We start from the raw sequence: 15,369 nt of genomic DNA on the forward strand, positions 1-15,369 counted from the left end.
GAGGTGACTTTGCTGGACTTTTTGAAAGGCTCTTGGTTGGACTTCGTGAAGGGTTCTTGGCTGGAATCTTCTCAGAAGTCTTGGCTGCAGGTTTTTCTGGGGTCTTGTCTGCTTTCTTAAAGAAAATGTCCAAGAAAATTTGGAAGATGTTCTCCAGGGAGATGAGCGACTCAGCAAACTTGCTCGCTGGCATGGCGTGGCGTAGCATCGGATTAAGTGTTGTAAAGTTGAAACTGATGTCAAAGTTGAAACAAGGTGTCAATTTATAAGCATTGTAAGTGTGAAACGTTGTAAGTCAAGGACTGCCTGTATAATAGTATTACTCACCTACCTGAAAGGAGTGTTTGTAAAGTACAATCATTAAATGTTTATAAATCTATTTAAAATCCGTAGTGACATTTTCCACTCTTATTCCTACGAAACAGAATTTTATCATGACAAAATTATTTCATACATTGTACCTCTTCAAAAACTATACAGTGAACACATCTCACTGTCTTTGTCATCCCCATCTCACACTCCTTATTTCCTCTTTCCAGTTTATGCAGTTTTATAGATACTGAATCCCCATGCCATTATGGTCACTGTAACAGGGGGGGCCACCTCGGGGCCGATCTCCGTGGCCCACCCACCTGTTCTTGGGCCAACCACCCGCCTTCTTTCCCGCCACGCCTTGGTTTTAATTGATTCATTTACAGATGTCACTCAAGCGGGAGGCTGCCCATTTTAGTGCCCCGATGCCAGGGGGCGCTCTCTGCGGCTCCTATCCTCCCCAATACCGCAGCCCAAGCCTCGCAGATGGCATCTTGCTGTTCATATCCTCACCGGCCCCACGCTGGGACCCAGAATCATCCAACCAGGACCCCTCTATGATCCCTCCAATCAGGCGACCTCTCCACCTTCATCCGGGCTACCTAGCCCCCCTGAAGCCATTTTCCCCTCTCGGGTGTGCTCCCTCCGGGACCTTCGGCTGCTAGCCCTGGCCCACCTTCAGGCCAGTCAGGACCCCAGGCCCCTGGCTCTTGGGCATCCCTCGTGGTGGGCCCCTGGTCCTTTTGACCCTCCTGGTCCTGGCCCCAGCATGGGCCAGTCGAGGGTACTCTCTCGTCGGGTCGGGTCTCTAGCCCCTCACTCTTTCCCAGGGTCCACCCTCTGGGCCCTCAAACAAACAGGGTTACGCACCCAGTGGTGGGGGCAAGGCGCCCCGACCTGCCTTTCACCGGGGTGATAACTGGCCTGGCATTTCCTGGGGGCTCCCGCACCACTGAGAGCCCCACCAGGTGACCCACTCCCAGCAGGGTGCAGTTTTAGGTCATGCCCAGGAACAGGAGCCTCCTTACCATCCCCTTGCAGCTCCTCCCTGACCTCCAGATTGTTCTCAGCAGCCCTCCAGCCAGGCAATGTTGCTGCCTCCTCCAGCAGCCAAACTGCCCTGTTTATATAGGCAGCCCTTGCCTCCAAAGTGGCTGCCCTTGTCAGGCACCTGGTGGCTGCCAGCTCCAGGCCCTTAAAGTGGCAGGCACACACAGTGCCCTGCCACAGTCACTTATATGTGTGCTTCAGGAGGCTGGGGCAGGAGGGGGGCACTTTAAGTAGTGCAGTTCTGAGAGCCCGCCTTGCTAATTAAAAGAAGACTGGGGCTAATGGGGCAAATGTGGGGCAGTGGGGAGGGCTGCCTGAGTGGCTGAAGCAGGGGTGGAGAGGGGCATGCATGCAGCCAGGATCACAGTCCTGCATGTGGATCACTGCCCAGCACTGGCAGGCAAGTATCAGTCTACTCTGTGAAGGGGAAGGGGCTTGAGCGGGGGCACAGATTGAGGTCCTCACATTGAGTGAGTGAGTGGGGCAAGGGCAGGGGCAAGAGCTGGAGTGAATGGGTCCCTGGCCGGGCTGGGTCCTGGGATGCTCAGGGCCCAGATGGCTTGTCCAGGGATGTGGGGAGAGGGGATCAGGAGCGGGGGATCTCCCACTGCTGTGTGCACCCTGGGGCAGGCCCAGAAGGGGTACATGCTCCCCTCCCAATCTGTGCATGGGTTGGAGGTGTGCTGCCACTGTGCACTGGGCTTTGCACACCGCAGTTTCTGTTACTGTCTCCAGAGCTGCATGCCACTTCCTCCAGAGCCCCAGAGCTGTGCTGTGTCCCCAGCCCACCTAGCTGCAGGATGCACATGGCATCACATGCCTCTGAAGGCAGTGGCAGCCTGCCCCAACCCCATGCACAAATCAGGAGAGGCACATATCCCCTGGGCCTCCCCCAAGGTGTGTGTAGTGGCGGGAGCTGCCCTGCACCTCTGGATGGGCCACCCAGGTTCCAAGCATCCCATGACACAGCCCAGCTGGGGCCCCATTCACCCCAGCCCCTGCCTCTGCCCCTGCCTCACTCCCTTCCTCAGCACAGGGGCCTCGATCTGCCCCCCCCACACACACTCTTTCCCTCTCTCCCTGTCCCTTCCCCCACAGACTTACCTGCTGGGTGGGTGGGGGGTTCATATGCACACACACGTATGTGCTTAGTCCCCCAAATAATTTTTTCTCCTCTGCCTATGCCTGGAGCATCATGTGTATTGGTGTCCCCATGCTGAAAAATGGTGACAGGGTGCTTTGAACTAATTGAACTTATTGAACCAGTTTCAGTTTAAAGCACCCCACCACCATTTTTCATCATGGGGACACTGATACATATGATGCTGGACTCTTCTGGAGCACAGTAATTATAGTACATTGGAGCAGCCTCCCTGCATGTGTATAGGAGCCCTATAAGCCTAAAGAACACAAACCTGGTACTGCTAACGCACAATATTCTGTGAAAAATAAAAGAGAAAGAAAGAAAAAAGAATGAAAGAATTTTGTAAGAACAATTCTGAGTGAGCGTCGAGGACAGTGATGTATTTCTTTCAGGGTATATCTGCACATGCCATTAAGAAGATGTGATAAACTCTGGCACAGTTTGTGCCGAAATTTATTATGGCACCTTAACGGCATGTGCAGATGCTCAAACTACTACAGTCCAAGGCGCACATGCAGGCACTGTATCTGGGACTGCCACAGTTTGGTCCAGGGTGACACAGCCCCAGTCTAGTGGGAATCTGCGGAAGAGGTCAGTACCAAGCTCTGGGAGGCAGTGACGGGCAGTGGGTGATTAGCGGTGAAGGGACTGGCTAGGGCAAAAGTGCCCCAGCATGTAGAGCCCTGTGACTGGGTGGCAGGCAGGGATTTGGCCTTCTGCTGCCTGAGCTGACTGGGTGCAATGTATGCCCTGGTCACCATTTACACATGCATTTAAACAATTAATTTTGCTGCTGTTAAACTGTACTGTCCCTGAATACTATCTTATAGCAGTGAAAATTAGTTTGCTGTGGTCTAAAAGCATTGTACAGATAGACTGCAACACTTTACACTGCAGCAAATTGGTCTACTGTGCAATTAAGTGCACATATAGATGCACCCAGAGGCAGTCTCTTTATTGTTCCTGCTTATTCCAGCCTTGAGGGAGTTATGCCTTATTTCAATTTTGCTTCTCAATTCATTCAGTCGCCAGATGGAGACATAACAATTCAACTCAGATATTTACCAGGTATGACTAGATCCATTAGATGTTCTTTGCCAGTGAACACTATGCCTAGGAGGAAGCGGACAACAGCACATTTTAAATACAAAGCCACTTTGTAACATTATTAGGATTTATCATTTCTCAGTTTCTCGTACTCCATTTTATTATGGGCAGAGTTTCAGTGATGTCACCAATGAAGGATTTCAGAAAGTGGATAGTTAACTATTCATAAAAATGGAAGAAGAGAAAACATATTACCTAAGTATCTTAACTGAACTACACCTTGGTCTGCTTTCCCATCAACACAGTATCAGTGTATTGGCAAACCACCCAAAGGAATGAGAAGCAGCCAGCCAATTCAACTGCAGCCTGCAACCCCCCTACAACAAGAGGTATCTTTCAGGGTTTCTGCTGCCAGGAGGAACTGACAAGTGAGGAGAAAATCACAGGAGGAAGCAAGTAAGAGCCAACTATATTTTATTTACTTTAATAAGACACCCAGGCAAGATTAATAATTTGGAGAGAACATTTTTTTAGAGCTGGTTGGAGAAGCTTCAACAGAATCAGATTCCTCTGGAAAATGAAGTTCTGTCAACATTAAAAATCTTTGTGAAACTAGTTGATTTTGCCAACATTTAATTTAGAAAAGAGAGACAAAGCAAGTTCCAACCATGTCAAAACATCCCCCTTTGTCATTTTCAGAATGAAAAAGCTTTAGATTTTTCACTTTCATTTTAATTTTATTATTTTTTAATTATATATAATCATAACGATACGAGTAAGTGGCCATGCTTCATTAATGTGCTAATCTTGGAAATTAAGCAGCCATGGGTCTGGCTAGCACTTGGATGGGAAACTGCTTTGGATTCCCAGGCGCCATAGATACAAGCCAAGCAGTTGTGGTCAAACACTTGGCAAATATTAGATCATAGAAACTGAATGTGTGGAAAGACTTCATTTGGCCCTGTCAGGGCTTCTGAGCTGATGGACAGGAATAAGAAAGAGGAGAATATATATGTAATAATAGATGTAATTGAATTAAAAAATTCAAAGAAGTTGAAAACAAATGGTTTGACTTTCCTAAAATTAAAATTTATTTTTAATTTTCAGGGCTTTTCAACTGTTTGGAGGTTTGCTCCACTTTAGAGCAAAGTCAAAATTTGGAATTGCTAACTCCTTCATTATACAGAACTTCCACCCTACATCCAACCCTAAGTGTATTATAAAGGGGGAAAACTAGTATTAGCAAAAATTTAATACAGAGGAACATGGGGGAATTATGTCTCTTAAAATGGATTGGGTTGGGAATTCAGGTAACCTAGTAGTCACAGCTGTGATTGCACAGGAGGACAAAAGGAAGAGTAGCCTCTAAGGGCAAAGACCAGTGCATTCTGGGACACAGTATATTTATAGATGGACATGATTTTGTGCGAGGGTGCTGTTGCTATGGTCAACACCTCTCAGAATCAGGCTGTTCCTCTGACAACAGATACAAGTACCTATGCTACAAAATGTGCTATGAGGGGGAAAAAATAAAATAAGGCAACAAAAAACCAATTTATGTAAGAGAATTTTTCTATTAATTAAAAAAAAGAAATTAAGATTCTTCCTTTTAACAAGTTGGTCACTGATGACTGTGAACTAAATCAGTCTCCCAGATCTTGTCACTATCTACACTAATAATCCAGTATCCTTTCAACAGCCATCAAAATAATGGACATATTTTCAGCATTCTCAGGTCGGGCAACTTATCAAAGAGAACTATATGGCTCCACGCAGAGCTGCAAGTGATTCTTAGCAGCTTACCCCACAGTACATCATGCAGGGACTTGTGCTACATTCTCTTGGATTATGGACTTCATCAGAGCCTTTGAAATGAAGTAGCTATCCAATCCAATATATGCAGGGATCTCACAGGCAGCTAAAACATAATTGACGTCTGAGAATTTCACACTATATATATATATATATATATATATATATATATACACACATACACACACACGCATATATATATAAAATAAATAACATGGTGTGCACTTGTGTATGTGCACACACACACACACACACACACACATACGCACACATGTGCCATACTGGTACATAAGGATAAAGAAATCTTCAACATTATCACCTGAGATAGAAGAGGTGAGAGAGTTCTATGCACTACTCTTATTTTACCCGTTTTTCATTACGTGGATAACCTTAGAGCAGTTCTTGTTAGCATTTAGAAAAAGGGAAAAATCTAGCCTCCTGCAGGGGAGCTATTATTGCTAGAATGTACTAGCATTATCTTGCTTATGGGGGGGGGCATATTGTTTATGCAGTCTATTTATCAGTCTAGGAATATATCTACCAATATAGCAATATCTCTGCAGTAATGGCATACAAGAATAAAAGAGGTTTCATGAATAGAGAGTTCCTGCCTGTACCATGTACATCTGAGATACTAAAGGATTATTTACCTATCATTAAGATATGGATTTTTTATCTGGTCCAGTTTTTCTTGCAGCAGAAATCATATTAAACTCTCTAGCTATTATATCTAACATCCATTGGGCAGCATTTCATTCTAGGTAACCTAATATAAATGAAGAAAATAAATCCACGACAATTTGTTGAGCTGTCTCTTTTCTTTGCCCACCCCTCCCCTTTTCCTGAATTAAATTCACATAATAAAATCCAAGGGTTGCATTTCACTTGCATTTGCTTCAATTAATGTGCCTTACATTGTGTGGAATTTTTCACTGGGGGGGAGCTAAAACACAATATTTTTATAACCATTGTATATGGAGAAAAATCTGCATGCAACACAATGCAGTTGTGTCACACAACACTCAGTTTGACTTTAGCATTCAGTGAGAGGTTCCCAATATTACCTCTTCCTACTGTCTTTCCCACTACATGCTGCTATCTTGCATTGATTTTCACTGGGCTATTCTTTATTAAATCTTCCTTTTTAGTGCCATTTTAGGATATGATGACATGTTTAAAACTATCAGAGCCAATTATTTATTATTAAAAATATAATAGATGAGGACTAGAACTGGAGAAAATGTCCCACTTAAGTTTTTCCCCCACAAGTAATGGCTCTTTGAAAGAATGGAAATTTTAATGGAAAAAATGTCCCTTTTGTTGAAAATGGTTGGTTTCTGTTGCATTTGTAAGATGAACAATTTCAAAGGGGAATTTAAACAAAAATTATCTTTTTCATCATTTTCAGTAATTTCTGTCCTAGGGGATAACAATATTTTCTGACCATCTAAGTGAGGGCTGCGTGCAAAAACTGCATGCATGAATGCATCAGCTGTATGCAAAAATCATCTTATTTACATAGTCATTCTTACATGGCTAACTTGATAGATTTTCTACCAATCCAAGATAGTGTATATATACTTGCATATTCTTATTTTGGTGGATCGTAGGGACTATAGGAGAATCACCATGTAACACAGAGACACCCTAGCTGATCATATTTAATTCCCTTCTTCAAAGGCACCTAGTATATAAATATATTAGGACAGTGACTGTGCTCAGGGGAGACATAATATAGCTTAGAAATGTTGTTCTACCCTACCAATATGCAGCGCTGTAACGCTGATTTACATTTGCATGTGACAATCCATGGCACCATCTGTGTTGGCTGGAGATTGCCGTACGAGGTCAGTAATCTGTGGGGAGCAGTCTATATTCTTACACCACTGGAGGAGGGAGTGGCTGCACAATAGGGCAGTGAGTGTGGAGATGGATGATCAGTCCTGGCAGCCAGACTCGCCCTCAGGACTCTTCCCTTGGGCCATGGTGCTTCCCAGCCCTTATCTGACATGTACAAGGGGGCAGGGGGAATTGGTATCCCTAGGACAAACTCTGTTTGTCTGAGCTGAATTAAATTGAAGAAGAGAGTTTATACTGCTGTCACAGCCATATAATTACTGAACAGGCATTCATTGAGGCCTTAGAACTGAGTAAGCCAAGACCTTTGGCATGTTACCCTCCTGGCCTCTTGTTGCAAAGCTTCCCCATTGCCATCATTCACACCCCAGAAGGAACATGTCATGAGCACTTCAGTGACACTACAGCTCTGCATGGAACACAAGAGACAAAGAGGTACCAGCCATAGAGTCCTAAATGCATTTTTTCTTCCATTTTTGGAAGATTTGTTTGACCTTGCTTGACCTTTCCTGGTCCCATTTTTTATTTTCTTTTAAAATACATTTAAGTGACTGAAGGACTCCTAATAGGTCTGAGGTGACAACATTAGGGACTTGAGTGACTTTTTAAAGTCATATGTTAACCTAGAGGTGATCTTGTCCCAAAGCTTTCCTGTTATAAAGTCATATACCTCTCATAATAAAGTAAATAAACCAAACACAGCTGAACTAGTACAGTATGAGGAGAGTTGTGTGTTCTACTTTTATAGAAACATAATACACATACAATGATACTATGTTTATTCATTCTGTTTATTGGTTTGAACATGATTTTTAATGCATAACATAAAAAAGGTTCTCAAGTTTAATTGCAGTGTCAACCCCATCATGCTTATCTTTATCTCTGACCGCTTTTACTTCCACGCTGCACTCCAGCATTTTTTATAGGGTATCCACACATAATAAAGCATCCAAACAACTTTTTCACGTCATATTCAATGAATTCAGAGGATGCAACAGTTTGCACACTCTTCTGCACACATTTTATTACTCCCACTTTCATTCTACAAGGCTGAAGCGAATCATGTAATAAATATCTGTCTTGTGCTCGTGAGCTTGATATACTGTTTTCTTCTAAGATTTTCTCCCTACTCATAACTTAAGAATCTGGCAAAAAGTATTCTATGTTCTATTTTCTCATTTGAGCAAAAAATTCAAAATGTTACAGAAAAAAGCCTGTTCCAGAACTGACAGCATCCCTTAATCATAATGTGTTATTTTTAGATAATGATAGAACATGGCTATGTATAATAAATATATAAGGACGGACTCAGACTTGGTGTAAATCAGCACTGACAGCAATGGGACTAGGCTGATTTACACCCACTGAAGTTGTGGCCCTTGGTACATGGTTTTAAATGTCTGGCTTGATATCTGTCTTTCTCTGTACCTTTTTTAAAGTTTTGGCGACATAATTGTGGCTGTAATTGATGTCAATTAGATAGCAAGCACTTTATTTCTCAGTGCAATTGTATACTTAAATATTTGCATGATATAAACTGAATCAGTACATAATTGTGAACATAACATCGGGTCTGATCTAAAGAGACATATATTAGCTAATATGGGTTTTGGTGCCCATACAGTTGAAGGCAGGAAAATAGTCAAGATGGTGTTCAACATCAGTCGTGTAGCTGTACATACCAACTGTCTTCTTAATACTGGTACTTCTGATATTTCCAGGTTTCTCACCACAGTACAGGGATTGGGATCCCCAAGGATGTAATGTAGTGTGATGGTAAACGTAACTGAGAAATGTAAATGTACCAGCAGATCTATAATTAACCTGTTTTTTTCTTTTCCTGTATTCTCTCATTGGATGTTTTCATCAGCTATGTTTATTGGATTATTATTAATAGGCACTAGAACAGGCTTGAAGAGACCACAGTCTGATCCAGATTCAGATTAGGCTAGTATGTAGTTTAACTCAGCCTTAAATTCAGGTTCATTTTAATAGCACTACATCTTTTGCATGATAAGTTGACTGTGAGGCAAGCTTACTTGTGAAGTTTCTGTCATATTGAATATTAGAGCTCTTATGAAATCACTTGTTTTTTGGGCTTGGCCCCTCTCCCCCAGGTTAACATTTGAATAGGGTTTCAATTTGAAGTTAAGGTTTGAAGTTCTTCTTCCCACAGATATTCAGTAATATTTTGTTCCTGTGATCTTTCTTAGGCTGGCACAAATATTTTTGACTGAGATAATCCATGTCAAAACAATGTTTTATGGTAGCTAATATTATGCCTGTGTTTAACTACACTATATAGTGTTTAAATGCTAAATACAAGCAAATTAAATACATTTACTATTAGCTATTATTTGACTTGGATTACTGTTTAGAAGCTCCAGCCAGTGTGCTAGATATTGTACATACATGTCTCAGAAAGAAGCTGCATAATTAAGGACATAAAATAATGAGAAATAATGAATAGCTTCTTTCATAATAGAAGAACAGAGAAACATGCAGTACTATTGAAGGGTGACCAAATCAAAACTGATAGAAGGAAATAATTTTTCACATGGTATTTAATTAGACAGTGGAACTCATTGCCACAAGAAAACATTGCACAAGAGTATAGCTGGATTCTAAAAAGTATTAGACATTTCATGGATAAGAAGAGTATTCAAAATTACTGCTGCTCTAAGAAGTATCTTTGGACAGGATGCAAAATTGGACGGAGAAAGTTAACCTCTGATTGTTAGCTCCTTCAGGCAAGATTTTTTCTATTGAAATCAGTTTTTGGAGGCAGCATACTGAAATAGATGTAACTGGTTGTGAGTGAGTTTGCTATTTAATATATTCCTGGGAGATAAAGGATAAGCCTTAATGGGAGGCTTGGGGGGGGAGGGGGGGGAGTGTCTTATAGTAGTGGTTCTTTTTTCCTTACCAAAGTGACTAGAAAGCTTCCAGACCATTGTAAAAAAAATCTTAGCTATTATCCTAGGAAAAGTTTTGATATTTTAACCTATGAATATATTTAATCTATTTGAAATAATTAATTTTTTATTCTAGAATTTGTATTTTTATATTTTATCATGCCAGTGACATTTGTATTTTATCATGCCAGCAACATGCCAGTGACACAGGATCACCTGCATGCCTATCAAAAGGAATCAATCTATACAGATATAATAGTCAAGAATAATTGTATATACGTAATGTGTAAGAATGAAGGGAGACAAAAGACAAAAACAAATTCAAATATTGGGAAGGAGTGAAAATATGAAAAAAAAAGATTGCATTGTGTTGTGCTATTTAAAATTAAAGTACTTTAAGATCGTCAGATGCAAAGTACTGTGTAAGGGTAAATCATTATTATTAGGGTTTTTTTCTAAAATTCCAATTGAGTCAATAAAATCTGAAAGCAGTTTCTAAATGTGATTACATGAGAATGTGGACACAATTTCTGCCAGGTAGCATGACTTTCAATGTATTGCTGTGTTATTAAAAGCCACGAGCATTGTGAACCTACTATATTATTAACATGTTACATTAGCCTTAATAGTTAATCTAGTATTCATATTCATATTATGGTCTCTTTTCTTAAGAGAGAGTAACAGCTTTCTAAATGCTTTTAAGACTTTCAGGAATAAAATTAAGGCATGTTTAAGTACTTATTGGAAATTGTGTTTAAAATGATGAATATAATGTATTATTGTATTGTATCAGGACTTTAACAGTTTCAGTTGAGAAATACATTATGTAAGCAATGCAATGTGTGTGTATGGAGACATGTGCATCTAAATCTATGTATACAATATCGCTGTACTTACCCATCAGTCTGAAACATGCATGCTGGAGAGAATGATCTTCTAAAAAGAGATTCAAGTCATGTTTTCAATGTCACTTCAAAATTCAACTGCAAAACTGGATAAATAGCTCATTACATTTTATAAACGACCTGCTTTCAAACAGATAGAACCCCAACTGATTATTAAGTAGTAACTTTTAATTCTTTTTGATTTTCTCTACTCTAAATATATTTAGGGCAAAATTCAATCCTGGGCTAGTCCAACGGTATCTATCCTATATAAGACTTGCAAGGGGACCAGCTATTCAGGCTTGCCTGCACACCTTCAGAAGAGGGGTTTCTGCATTAGTACTTTGATAAGCAACAGTGGCATGTGCCAGTTGAACAGGTTGCTAATCCTTTTGTTTTATCATTTCTATGATTTCAATACCGTACACAACAGAGATGTGGGGATGGTAGGATGATATTCTACCTCATAGGATGGAACGGCAATTGCATAGGAGTTACACAATTACCTGAACCTAGTAGTTAGGATTGGATTTCCTCCCCCAGCTGTTCTGTACTTTGCTTTTATTGTGTCCAACATAGTGGGTTTCAAATTTAGTCCTTTTTCAGGAGGTAGGGGAGTAAAGTATTCTCTCCAAAACACTCTCTTTCCTTGACCAGTCATTCATTATGCATCCTTATACTTTATTTCTCTGTGAGTTCTGTATTTACCATTGTCCTTACTTATCATCTACTTTGCCTTCAGAAACATTATTTGTGTTTATCCAGAACACACAGGTCAAGAACTTAACTGGAATATTGTTAACTATTAACATTTTTGTCATACTGCTTTAATGTAGATGGCTAGGGGTAGAAAGTCACTTGAGAGTATCTCAAAGTGAGTAAAAAACTATAAATAGAAGAAATCATTTATGACACCAACAAAAGATAGATTGTGTTTTACATGAAGTGGGTACAATAGGTGTGAGGATAAAAAAAGCAAAGGGTAAAGACATGGTTGGCCAGCTTATCACGTCTCCTAGTTTGATCATGTTAGTTTAAGAATACCACAGGTGGAGGATAATGAATTATAGCAAATAACAGAATAAAACATGAAGAAGCTACCTGAGGGGTTGGATGAAGTTCCTGTGCAAACTGTGATTAACTGAATACTCGTTCTGGAATGTTGGTTTGGCAAGAGGTTAATGCACATAAATGAATCTGTCTGCACACTTAGATGCTGCAGTTAAACTTATTCCTCATATACATATGTGCTGTTTTAGGAATTATTGAATAGAATACTTTTCTTTGTTTTTATGTGAAGGCCCTCAACACAGAGTATAACAGAAGTGAGAGCTATCCTAGAAACATGTGACAAATACCATATTTTCTTGCATACGGCATGCTTATATAGTAGGCACCTTGTTTCTGAAAGGCAGCCTAAAGGAAAAAGCGATCTTTCTTTGTGGTAACTGAATAGCAGCAGCTAGGGAGCTAAGCCTGCTGCCAGCTCCACGTGCCAGATCGGGCCCATAGACTGACTAGGTGTCCAGGGCCCTGTGCCAAATCCAACCCCATGGGCTGGCTTCAGAGTCAGGTGCCAGCTCAGACCAAATGTGCCAAGTCTGCTGGTTCTGGGGCTGTGCACTGGCTGTGGGATCATTGCCAAGTTAGACCTTGCACACTGGCTCTGGGGCCATGTGCTGGGTCTGACTCTGCATGCTGGCTCTGGGGCCATGCTCCAGGTCCAGACCTAGACCGACTCCATGCACTGACCTGATCCAGCAATCAGGGCCATATCATCTGGCGAGAGGGCTCCCCACAGGTCTGTAACTTTGGCAGCAGGGGAATGGTGGCAGTATTATTTGCTGCTGCTCCCAGAGCTATGGCAAGTAACACTGCTATCACTTTCATGTCTCCAAATTTCTGGACCTGTGGGGATCTATTTTTCTTGCATATAATGCATACACTAATTTACTTGTCTTGGGGGAAAGGTGGGGATTATATGTGAAAATATAGTATATAGACAGCTGGATAGAAGCTTTTTCAAAGGTCCAGTTTAGTACCAAGGGCGTATGTTCAGTTTGCACTCTACTTGGTTGTCATGCCAATCAACTGATTCCTTCACAGTCAGGCCAGATCCTCCACTGGTGTAAACTGGATGAAGTTCCATTGATTTAAATAGAAGTGTGCTTAGCTACATGGAGACACTGACTAGCAAACCTATACTAAAATTATTCTGCTATAGCTAAACTGCCCAATTTCTCCATGTAGACCAACCTTCAAACCCTAAGATCCCTCTGGAAAACCTGTCCATAAATAATCTGAGACTAGTGTAAAAGAATTCAGGAATCCAGGAAACTGCACAATCACAAATGAAAACATCACTTTGTTATGAAAATTAGAGTCTAAATATACCTCCCCTTGAACATTTTCCTTTCTAAAACTAGGTACCTACCATCTTATATATTCCATATGGTATTAACGTTTAGATCCTTGGGATTTAAGCCTCAGTCCTTGGTACCATGGGAGAAACACAAAGAGACTATAAAAATTCCTGACCATGTCCTAAATTGTGGAGGGATCTTTGGATGATGGTGCACTGGTTTTACCCTGCATTCCCTTGCATTCAGGGGAAATGAAAAAGGACAGGACTGAAACATCATGCATTTTCCTAAATGCATTCCCTGGCGGGTGGAATGGTTCTTGTACCAATGTGGGAGCTGGCATGAGTCAGACCAATCTTGCATTAGGAGACTAATTAGGTCTCTTGCCAGCCCAGGATAAGGGAAGACAGAAGGGTGGCTTAAAGCTAGCCTGCCTCCCCTTCCCCCCACTTCATATGTGTTAGGCATAAATTCATAGCAGCGGGGACTGAGACAGTGATTTTGTAATCAAAATATGAGCTCATCTTCTCCCTTGAAGAAATAATGGGCTTAATTGCATCTTTAACTCAAACAAAACTCCAACTGAAGTCAATGAGAGATTTGCCTGAGTGAGGGCTGCAGCACTCAGCCTCAAGTGACCAGCCTTTTCTCTTTCATTTTGCTTTATTTTTCCTTTTCATTCCCACCCTTCTCAGCTTTGAACCTTTTCTGCTCTGCTATTTTCTGCCAATTGCAAAACTGGAGGAATTGGAGGCAGAAAAATGCTATTAGGCCCTCCATCAAGCAGCCAATGAAAGCTTGTTCCCTACCATATAATACACACAACAACAATGCAGCCTCCGTGTTTTATTGCCATCTGTTTTTTTAATTGGGAGTCTTTATTTAAATAAGATGATTTAGTGAAAGCTCTTCAGTTCAAGGCCCTTGGTATGACTGTCTTTGACATCTACTCCTATAAATGCATAATGCTAAAACAATATCTAAGGCTTACATGAGGGCTGGAGTTGGGGGTGGGGGGGAGGGAATATGGCAGTTTGTTTTTGCCTCTCCTTGTTTAGAGAAAAAGGCTCCCCCCAGCCTTCATCTGAATAGGCAAGATTGACATAAAAAAGTACTTCAAGGGCTGAACTCGCCTACTGAACACAAATACAGTGAATTTCTGTATATCTTTAAATGTTTTATATGTCCTAGTCATATATAATTTATTATGTTGTGAAGCTGAGCCCTTCTTTGAATGAAAATTTCACTGTCAGAGCCTGGGGTACTTTAGTTTGATGATTTAAAACTCCCAATGCACTCATAGCAAATAGCACTTTTTATTACAGCGTGTTTGTCCAAGAGGTCAACTTTCAGCACAGCAGGATTTTTTTTCCTCCTGTAGAATTATTTCTGATAGCAAGACATCTCGCACCTTAATTCATCTTATGCTGAATGCAGTAGCCAACACTGTCTTAGCCAACTCGTTACAGATTGGACCTGCCGTGCAGAAGGAAAGCGTGGAAGCTTCATCTTTTCTTATGCAAACATCTTTGCGTGCAGATTACACAGAATGTTAAGTGCTGTACACTGGCTTATATCTCTTTGGTTTTAAAGATTCCCATTTATAGTATTTCATTTCCTCAGAGATGATGCTGAATTTAAGCTGCCTTATGATGATGCTAAATTCATTTCTGAGACGAGTAAAAGTGACTAAAATTATGTGCATGTTTCCTGTGAAATATTGTAGACTGAGAAGATCCTAGATTAAAAGACAAGCTTGACTTTAAAGGTAATGTGATTAATTTCCTCAACCAAAACCAGTTAGATAGTTTTCATGCTTATGTTGATACTGTATAGGTGCCCTATTACACCCATTTACATTCTCCATGCCTTCGCGGTTAGCCCCTGCTGAGCCTATTAAGTTGGTATCAAGTCAACTTGTCCCTTAGTGATAGTACACAAACTCTCAGAGTGCTGCAGAATTCTGCATCTGTCCTCTTACCTGT

This window comes from Alligator mississippiensis, chromosome 2 (assembly GCF_030867095.1).
Source record: "Alligator mississippiensis isolate rAllMis1 chromosome 2, rAllMis1, whole genome shotgun sequence".
NCBI classification, from domain to species: domain Eukaryota; kingdom Metazoa; phylum Chordata; order Crocodylia; family Alligatoridae; genus Alligator; species Alligator mississippiensis.